The following is an 11,339-nucleotide window of genomic DNA, read 5'->3' as shown; positions in this document are numbered from 1 at the left end:
CACTCTCTAAACATGCGTATGGGCACGTATAAAAAAGACGTATCTCTTATTTTTGTCTACACAACAACATATATAAAGCTCATCAAGATCGGAGTGGGACACCTCCGTGGGTTTCCTTATTAGTCGGACCATTACCAGTATCAAAAGGATACAGATACTGCCTGACAATCATCGACCGCTTCACAAGATGGCCCGAAGCAATCTCGGTACCAAACATAACGGCAGAAACGGTAGCAGAACACCTATTCAAAGAATGGATAACGAGATACGGCACTCCAGCACGAATAACAACCGATCAAGGACGTCAATTCGAAGCCGACCTGTTTAAAAGACTGACGCAGTTAACATGGGACCACCCATATACGGACTAACGCATACCATCCGGCAGCAAACGGAATGGTGGAACGATTCCATCGACAAATGAAGGCTGCCATATCAAATGCCACGAGAAAACCGATTGGACCGAAGTGCTATCAGTAGTACTTATGGGGACCCGAGCCGCATGGAAGGAAGATCTAGATGCAACTCCAGCCGAGCTAGTCTTCGGGGAACCTATCCGACTGCCAGGACAGTTCTTGGAAGAACAAGAGACAGCTAACAAAGCAAACACGGAGAACCTGATCACCAGACTACGACGGACAATGAAACAACTAAGTCCGAAACTCAAGCGCCACGGTCACAACGCCACATTCATTTTCAAGGATATACAGACTACACCAAAAGTCTTCCTGCGACAGGATGCGCCAACTGGAGCTTTACAACCTCCGTATGATGGACCATACGAGGTACTCAACAGAGGCGAAAAGACCTTTAAATTACGAGTCAAAGGAAAGGCCATCAACGTCTCGATAGATCAACTGAAACCAGCATACACGCTGACAGAAGAAGAAGACAAACACAAAAACCGGCCATCTACAGAAGGACGAGCGAATCAAATCAGGGCAGGAAGAACAACGAAACCTCCCGTCCGGTTCAGCTGCACCTAACCGGGGTTTTCCACAACCAAGGGGGTTCTGTGGCGGCTGCAAGCGCCCTGGCAAACGGCGCCGCTTCCGTCGTACTGAGCGTGACGAGCTTCTGCCGTTGGGATGTCCACGACACTGGCCCGCCGGCCAGAATGAAAACATATCCCGTTGTTGACCTTCTGGTCTGAAGATCACTGGCGTAATCTGCCTTCTAGCTGAAGTTCTCTCCCGCCGTTTTCGTACATAATACCTAGATTAGACGTTCCTAGCAGATACCTGAAAATTCTTTTAACAGCCTGCCAGTGACTATTGTTATGCCGATTTGAATGACAACTGACAGCGTTCACCGCGAACGCAATGTCAGGGCGCGAAACCATGGCTAGAAACGACCCAACCGCTTCGCGAAAAGGTACCTCGACGCAAGGAAAATCATTCCTTTCGGCCGGAATTAACGGAGCATGCGGATCGGCGGGTACACTTGTGGTTTTAGTCTCGGTCATTGATTTATTAATCGCGTAACACAAGCTTCTTGGTGGATAAAAATGGTGCGATCTTACCTGTTTCGCTCGATCTGCAACCCGACGAAGACGCTCCCGTCTCCAAGCGTGATCTCGAAAGGCCTCGCCCAGGGCACAGATTATTGCGTCGAGCACTTCCCGGGATTTTGCACCCAACAGTCCGTCGTCAACGTACAGTGCCAGGTAGACTGCAACCCCTTTGACATAGCCGTAAAACACACACGGGTCGGCAATGCTCTCCACCAGGTTGAACCGCTTTAGGAAGTTCGAAAACTTCTTGTTCCAGCACCTAGAAGCTTGTTTTAAATTATATATAGTAATTTGTTAAGTTTACAAACCCGATTTCCGGCATCGTTAACGACTAGACCCTCCGGTATCTCCATGTATATCTCCTCGGTGAGATCTCCGTAGAGAAATGCCGTCCTCACATCAAACTGGACGAGCTTGAGGTCCATTGCAGCGACTACGGTCAGCAAAATACGCAGCGAGTCGTATTGCACGATAGGCAAGAAGGTTTCGGTGTAGTCCAGCCTCTCCTTCTGTTTGAATCCTCTAGCGGACAGGCGCGCTTTGAAACATCGGATGCCTCCGGTTGTCGTCCGCTGAACCTTGAACCCATTTTGCATCAATGGGTTGTCGATGTTGACTTCGAAACACTACAGTCCACGTGCCGTTATCCCGGTGGGCTTGCAGCTCATCCTCGATTGCCTTCGTCCACATTGGTGCATCTGGGGCTATCACCGCCTCTCGATATGTCGCAGGCGCGTTGACTTCGGCGACGTTGACTTCCAGCTTGTCCGGTCGTCGGATGTTCTGCCTGTCTCTAAGCTCATGGTGGTCCCGATGCAGCGGATGTTCTTCTTCTAGTGCTCCAGGAGCCTGGTCGGCGGGAATCTCATCCATCGGTCCTCCGTCATCCGCTGGTTTGTCCGTCCCAACGTCGTCGACTCGTTCGTCCTCATTTACTGGCAGCGCAGGCTCGAAACCTCCGGATTCCTTGGCTGAGAGTATCGCACGCGCCGTCCCCTCATTAAATGTGACGTCTCTCGCAACTGAAACACGCCTGGTATTTTGATAAAAAAAAAACGATAATTTCTAGTACCCTCCTGATAACCTACGAGGATGACCTTCTTCGCCTTCGGTTGCAGCTTTGTCCTGAGCTGTCCGGGTACATGGACATATGCGTCTAATCCAAAGATCTTTACATGAGATAAATTCGGCACCCCTTACCCGTCCAAATCTCGTATGGCGTCGTCCCTGGAGTCTGGGCGCATGGAGTCCTGTTCAGGATGTAGACCGCCGTGTTTACCGCCTCCGCCCATAACGTCAGGGAAAGTTTTCTCGAGTGGAGCATTGTTCGAGCGCTTTCGACGATCGTCCGGTTGTCACGCTCGGCCTTTCCATTCTGCTCCGGTGTATGGCGCTGTGTACTCCGACTGGATGCACATTTCGCCGTTTGAGTTCTTTGGAGTAGTATTCGCTTCTTCATTGGTCGTCCGAATAGATTCCGCACAAGACTCTCGAGCGACTCTCGAAGCATTCAAGTACATCGGATTTATGCTTTATAAAGTATACTTTCCTGAAACCTGAGGCGTCGTCCTTGAAGGTCGCAAAGTATCTCGCACCGCCGATGGATTCCACGGACATGTGACGTCTCTCCGATTCCCGCGGGCGAAATGGAAGTCTGTGCGATTTCCCGGCCTGGCAAGGTTCACAGAAGAAATCCTCGGCGCCCGTGAGTTTGACCCTTTTGACGAGTCGTTTCTTGGCCATCTCTTTCAGCGTCCGCTTGTTGACGTGACCCATTCGCTCGTGCCAAGTCTGAAGGCTCGTCGATGACGCGTTCGGTTCTTCCTTGAAGGTGACTTTGAAGAACATTCGATAGATTTCGTTGTTTTGCTTAACGCCTTGCGCTATCATCTCGCCGTCCTTCAGAAACATGACTTGTTTATTTTGGAAGTACACGTCGAATTCTTTGGTCGTGCAAACACCTACGGAGAACAGGTTTTTTTTTATTTGCGGCACGTAAAGGACATCCTCGATACGTCCGCCACATCAAACGCCGTCGACAAGTCTTTCGACGAAGATTGTCTCTGAGCCTAATGCCTGACAGACTCCGTTATCACCGAGCAATACGGAAACATTATTCATTAGGCGAAAATCACTGTACCAATCACGTCTGTAGGTGATGTGTGGATGCCCCACTATTGGTGATCCAAACTTCCGTTAGATTTTCATCCAATAACTTCTTCACATGCTCACGGGTTGGTCCACTGACTCGATCGTTCCGCCGTCCGTCGCCTCCGGCTAAAGGACACACGGTATAATAAACGCGGCCTCTTGCGCATTGTTTTTTGCTTTGGCCCAAGTTTTTGTCCTGCTTTTTCTTTCGAAATGACCCCTCTTGTGGCAATAAAAACACTTGAAGCCCCTCCTCCTAGTCCGCTGCCCCTTCACACCGAAATCCGACAACTTGCGATTCTCGTCGGTACTCGCGGCAGCGAGCGCACTGGTGCGATCTTCTTCGGCCGTGAGCCGGCTCTCTTCCTTGATTAATCTCTCCTGCAGATAATCAATCGTTTGGCTGTTCGAGGCGACGCTGTCCCACGCGGTTTGTAGGGCGTGATACTTTGGAGGGAGACTTTCGAGAATTTTGGCCATTATCGATATTTTGGACATCTTCTCTCCGAGATCACTCAAAACGCTCGCCATATTTCTGACTTTGGCAATGTGCTGCACGACGGAGTCACTAGGGGACATGCGGTATTCGTGGAAGCGCTGAGTAAGAACGAGCTTGTTCGAGGCGGATTTCTGCTCGTGAATGGAGCTAAGCTGATCCCACATTTGTCTCGCGCTCGTGCACGTCAGCAGGCACTCGAGCTGCGATTCTCCGATGGATGTGGAGATCAGAACTATCGCCTTCGTGTTGTCTCTCACCCATTGCTTGCGTGCACTTTGACTCGCTGGATCATCTACCGCCATACGTCTCTCCCCTGAGACGACGTCATAAACGCCGTTCGCCATGAGCAGGGCGGTCACTTGAAACTTCCAGGTTTGATAATTGCTCTCGATGAGTTTCGCAATGTTCTTCGTCGTCGTTTTTTCTGCCATCATCAAACTCAGAACTCGCACGACACAAAGAAAGAAAAAAGAGGTCAAGAAAATGGCAAACAATGCCGTAACTCGATCGCGATTTCGATCTGCCACGTAGCGGAGATCCGTTACCGCGCGCGTCTTCCCGGTTTTTCCGCGGAACTTCCTAAGCCTCTCCTTCCAGATAATTTCAGGTGAGTACACGTCCTGGGCCCATAACCTGTTGAGATAACCTGGAAACGCACGATTGCGAGAGATAGGGTAGCACAGAGTCACACCGTTTTGTACGAAAGTCGTCTTTATTCTAGTAACGATGTACACGCGCACGCCGGTAACTCGTGTTTGCGACACAGAATACGGAACAAGTAAAAGGCACAGCACAGGTGCAGAGAGCAGGGGCACAGGTGGTAAGAGAGGGGTGGTTTGGCCTATCCCGGCCCGCCTCGTGCTAACTTCGTGTCAGCATTCCTATCGCGGAACGTTCGAGAAGCGCGAAAACTAATCGCCCTCAACATTGAACATTAGCAAATTAGTAATTAGTCACAAAAAATTACTAATTACGTAAAAATTAATAATAGTTATGTTAATTATATATATATATATATATATATATATATATATATAATGTGACGTGACATTGTCGCGTCCGCCGTCCAGACGATAGCTCGGCCGAGGGGAAGGTCCGGGATGGCGCCTCGACTCGGGTCGAGGAAGGGCTACCCGCGTTAACTAACCTTTTCTAGCTAAATTCCGTAGGGATGACAGGTGGCGCCGGAGCGTGGGATCACGACCAAATGTAACGACGATAGTCGCGACGAGGGAGAAACTGGCGCTCGGGGGACGCACGGCGGAGTGGTCGGCCGACGGGCGGGCCACCGGGACCTGCCGCTGAAAAAGCGCCGAAAATGTCTCGCACAGCGTACCACGGCCCCGCCGCAGCATGAGCACGGGTGCACGCACCACCGCGATGCAGCGCGGGTGGACGACCCGCACATTTCACCCGACGGCGCCCCGAGGGCCGAGCGGCGCCGCCACGGCCTGGCCAGCCGGGCGGGAAACCGCGAGGGGCCCGTGCACAACCAGCAGCCAAATCAAACGGGCCGCGGGAAAATGGCGGAAATCGTCTGCAATGTCGCGAACAGGGCGACACACTCGACCAATCGGCGGGGCGGAAGAACCGCGAGCTTGAGGGCGCAAGTGAGGGGGCCCGGCGTGCTCCCGCCGAGCCGACCGCTCCTCACTCAACTGTCGATCTAGCCGCGGACGAGGAGCCACCCCTGGAGGAGCGCCCCGACGCCGCCGGGCAGCAGCGAACAGCCTAACTGTAAGATCTCCACTCCGGTGCTGCCTACTAATTGAGGGCTCGATCTCGGTCGCGACCCGGCGCCAGTAAATACGTATATCGAATAGATTGCCGTGTGAATCGGCCTGATTACGTGTCGTATTTAGATTTTAGATACCGGCTCCCGCCGTTGTGGATGCCGGGAAGATTGTCGCGGCTGTTTGTCGGGATCGCGGGCGCGTGGCCGGCCGAGATCGTAGCCAGAAACATATCTGAAAGCCCTACTCGAAAGCTTGCGTATGATCGGCAGTCAATTCGAGGTTATCGTCGTGCGTGTCTTATGAATCGTGGACGGAGGCGTGCCGCGGGCGGCACGCTCCGGTGTATATTAGTGTGTCGTGTAATAGCGTTTTGCGTAACCGTGGTGCGTAACGTAGCGAGGTGTCCTTCGCGCCGAGGAGGACCGTATTGTCGCAGAACGGGGGAGAAATGTTCGCGCAATCGCGTCCCGGGGCGTGAGGCACCGGTCTTGCGTTCGTGTAATCGCGTATTGTGTATTGCGGTCGTGTAACTGCGTTGTGTGCGGGAGTCCCGTGTGCGTGTCGGGAGGGACCGCGCCGGGCACCTTATGGCGCATCGCGAGCCTCGCGGATATTTTGCGTCGCGTCTGCTCGAAAGGGAATTTCGCGAGCGCGCCATTATCTGGCGTTGCATATCTTGGATCTTTGGGGCTATTCGCGGGAGGCCCGCGTCTAGTCATTTTGGGACAATTTGCGAGACGTCGCGGATGGTCATTTCGGGACTACCGACTGGGAACGATTTGGCAGTCGGGAAGTCGTTGCGCGTAGGTATTGTGTCTTGTGTCGTGCGTGTGCGAATCGTGTATGTCGAGCGTGTGAGAATTGTTATGTCGGGTGTGTGAGAATCGTGAGCGTTTTGCGTATAAGAATCGCCGTGCGTTCGGGATCCGGAGATAGAGGCGTGGGCGGATTGGCGTTATCGCGGGGTTGCGCTTAGAATCGAGATTGCGGGGCTCGCTTGAGAGCTTCGCTCGCGAAAGGAGCCTCGCGAGCGTGAACATCACGCACTCCGCGCGTGCGGTAACGGCCGATCCGGTTACCGCATTGGTACCGGCCATTTGAGCGAGATCCGGCCTTGGTTTCCCGATACGATTTGTTCGCTTATTGAAGGAAATATATCTCATTAATATTGTTTATCGTCGGGCTTTATTTTTGTGTGTTGCTTGCGTCACGCCCCTTCTCCACCTCCATCCCTTTCACGCGGAGCTACGCCCTGAGCTTGTGGCGAGACTAAGGAGGAGAACGCTATCGAGACGTGGTGCGCGTCTATAATCGCACCTGGCGCCCAATCGAATAGTATCGCTTAAGGCCTCAGATACGGGAATTACGGTAAGAGAAGTGACTTTGTTATCCCCTTGGAGCTATCGTCCGGTGGTCCACGGATTAATTTGTAGCCGCGCCCCCTCGGCCAGCGAGACCGAGGGAAATCGGGTTGCAATATATATATATATATATATACGTATACAGGATGTTCCATTTTAATCGATCACCCCCAAAAACTTTTTTATTTGTGATTCTAGAAAGAAATGCTTCAGACGAAAGTTGTTTGGTTTGAAGAGGGAAACATGATTCTTGTCGTAGATGTCATTGTTTTCAAGAAATTTTAAAGACGACTAATTTCTTAAATGGAACTTGTTGATTTTTTCCTTGAGATAAAAGTTATAAATATTGTTGAGACGTTTTTGAAACACTGTAATAAAGCTCTTTTTAAAGATTACCTGAGATTTTTTATATTTTGCCATGTTAAAATATGAAATATCTCGTATTTACTTTGACTTTTGTACACAAAATAATGAAAAGAAGCAATTAATAAAATTAATTTTTACATTTGCAATTTTGCACAATAAAATGCGTTTACAAAATGCAATCAAATTTTTCAAAATAATTTTTTCTGTTTTTTTTACAACAACCAGTTTTTTTTATTATTCTACGTATAAAAGTATCAACGTAAAGTCATCAAAAAGTGAATTTAATACTTTACGAAATATTTCATATTTTATATTAAAAATATGACAAAATTTAAAATATCTTAGGAAATCCTTAACCCTAAAGAGGTAATATGAATTTTCTCATACGTGAAAGGCCAAGCGGGGTATTAAATTACCCTAAACTTGTGCCGCGTGTATAATGTTTCTATTTGTTGTTAGAAAACTTTTTAATAGATAATTTTGTTTGTTCTTTAATAGGGAAGACGATAGTAGTCATCAATTTGCGGTAGTAAAAAAAAAACAGTAAAAAAATTTCGAAAAACAAAACAAAGAACCAAAAATTGAGCTGAAATGACTTTTTTAATAAAAAAATGCTGTAGTTTTTCATAAAATTCACTGATTTTTAAAAATCCAACGGATTTTGAAAGACGAATAGACAACCTTCAAGGGCATGTAAGTGACTTTTTTGTTTCTTAAAAAAAAACCTATTTCTTTGAACGTCTGAAGTAGAGGAAATGACGAAAAAGTGTCGGATGGGAAAAATTGCAAAAATGGAAAGTAAAACAGATTCTGTCGATTACTATTTATTTGAAAGGTAGTCAAAAGTTATAAAAGTATATGGAAACAGTAAAATTAACTCTACAAAAACTTTACAAAGTTTTAATCAGTTGCTGTGCAAGAACAGCAAAAATGAAATAATTGACCGAATCTTAAAGAATTATATATGAAACAGGGGTAGAATTTTCCGGGGAGTGCTATAAAGTGTATAATTTTTCGTTATCGATTTTCACAAAAAATCTGAAATATATTTTACTGTGATAAAAGTCGAACGTAAACGGTTAAGTAGGGGTATTACGTTACCCCAAAAGATTTTCTTTTTCGGTCACAGCTGCTGCACGGATCTAACGCACTCGCTGAATGACGGAGGTCGACTGCCGGATGACTAAACTGAATTATGGTTAGGGTCTCAGTATGAAAACTAACCTTCCTAAGTCAGGGGCGTAATTTGAATTTCGCGTGGGGCAACGTATTACCCCACATTACCTTTCTAGAGTTAAGGTAGTTCTCCGGTCCTTATACTAGAGAAAATCGATTTTCTCTAGATTTTCTTGAAACTGTGAATATACGTTAATTTAGGTGTGCTTTATGCGTGGTATAAATTTCAGTACCTCTATTAATTCCGGCATAAAAAATCAAGATACTGAGCCTCAAAGTTTCAACTTTTACTAAATTTTGGTGAAAATTTAGTAAAAGTACTACCTTAACGAAAGAGAGCTTTATTATAATGTTTTGAGAACGTCTCGACAAGATCTACAACTTTTATCGCAAAAAAAATTAAGTTTGATTTAAGAAATTAGTCTCCTTTAAAATTTCTTGAAAATGACGACATGTATGACACGATTTACATTGAAATTATATGTTCTCTTTTAAACCAAACAACTTTCGTTTGAAGCACTTTTTTCTAGAATTACAAATAAAAAAATTTTTGGGGGTGATTGATTAAAATGGGACGCTTTATATCTATATATATATATATATATATTACTAGCTGGTTACCCGGGCTTCGCCCCAGAGGACATATGTAATCAGACACGCAAATAGTCTCTCTCTCTCTCTCTCTCTCTCTCTCTCTCTCTCTCTCTCTCTCTCTCTCTCTCTCTCTCTCTCTCTCTCCCTCCCCCCCTCTCTCTCTCTCTCTCTCTCTCTCTCTCCCTTTCTCCCCCTCTCTCCCTCTCTCTCTCTCTCTCTCTCTCTCTCTCTCTCTCTCTCTCTCTCTAAATACAATTCTTTAAAATTCGATTAATTATTTCCCAAAAATTCGTCAAACTTCTGATACCGCTTTCCAAAAAGATCAATAACAAAAAATTATATACTTGATAGCACTCCCCAAGAAATTCAACCCCTACTTTATGTACAATTCTTTGAGATTCAGTCATTCGGAACCGGTTTTTAAAAAGATCGGTAATAAAAAATAGTACACTTTATAGCACTTCCCGGGAAATTCTACCCCTACTTCATGTATAATTCTTTGACATTTAATAAATTATTTCCCGAAAAATTGGAAGAATTAAAAAAACCGGTTTCCAAAAAGATCGGTAACAAAAACTGTACACATTATGGCGCTCGCCGTAAAATTTTACCCCTACTTTATATACAATTCTTTCAGATTCGGTCAATTAATTCCCGAAAGATTGAAAAAATTTCGATACCGGCTTCCAAAAGATCGGTAACGAAAAATTATACACTTCATAGCACTTCCCGGAAAATTCTACCCCTGTTTGATCTACAATTCTTTGAAATTCGGTGAATTATTTCCCGAAAAATTAGAAAAATTAGAAAAACCGGTTTCCAGAAAATCGGTAACAAAAAACTATACACATAGTGGCACTCCCCGGAAAATTCTACCCCTATTTCATATACTTTTGGTAAAAATTATTTGAAAAAATTTCGATACCGGCTTCCAAAAGATCGGTAACGAAAAATTATACACTTCATAGTACTCCTCGGAAAATTCTACCTCTGTTTGATCTATAATTTGTTGAGATTTGATCAATTATTTTTCGAAAAATAGAAAAAATTAAAAAAATCGGTTTCCAGAAAATCGGTAACAAAAAACTATACACATAGTGGCACTCCCCGGAAAATTCTACCCCTATTTCATATACTTTTGGTAAAAATTCGGTTCAGTGGTTTGGGCTGGGCGTTGATGAGTCAGTCAGTCAGTCAGTCAGTCAGAATAATCGTGAAAAAAACACATTTTACCCCTTTTCACCCCCTTAGGGGTGGCATTTTTAAAAATCCTTTCTTAGTGGATGCTTACGTCATGAGAGGAATACACCCTCCAAATTTCAAGTCTCTAGGTTCAGGGGTTTGGCCTGGGCGTTGATGAGTCAGTCAGTCAGTCAGTCAGTCAGTCAGTCAGTCAGTCAGTCAGGACATCTTCCTTTATAGATATAGATATGTATATGTAGTGTTGCACCCGCGCTGTGAGCATCGCCCGGTATATCCAGCCGTGAAGCGTCTTTGGCAACGGGCGTTGCCATGTAAACAACGCCTGTCAGATTGCCGCGAGATTCGATCTCGTACGGACATATTTTTATACGATCGAGCCTGTGTGTGTGTGTGTGTGTGTGTGTATTTTGTGAGTAATAAACGACTCCTTTCCTCTCCCGATAAAGTGTTCCCTTTATTTCCGCGAGCCGCGAGCGATTTCGCGAGTGCGCGAGTAAACGAACGGAGGAAAACTCCGCCGGAGTGCAACATTCTGTGACGGGCGTTGCCAAAGACGCTTCACGGCTGGGTATACTGGGCGACGCTCACGCAGCGCGGGTGCAATATATATATATATATGGGGCATTCTTTGTCAAATCGGACACCCCCCCTGTCCAAAATTGGGGGCAACCGAAAAATTTCTTCTCTATTTTTATTTTGTACTGTTATCTCTTTAATTCTTTGTGATTAAAATGATTCTT

Source organism: Temnothorax longispinosus, chromosome 9, assembly GCF_030848805.1.
Source record: "Temnothorax longispinosus isolate EJ_2023e chromosome 9, Tlon_JGU_v1, whole genome shotgun sequence".
Classification (NCBI taxonomy): Eukaryota; Metazoa; Arthropoda; class Insecta; order Hymenoptera; family Formicidae; genus Temnothorax; species Temnothorax longispinosus.
This window is presented reverse-complemented; position numbering follows the sequence as displayed.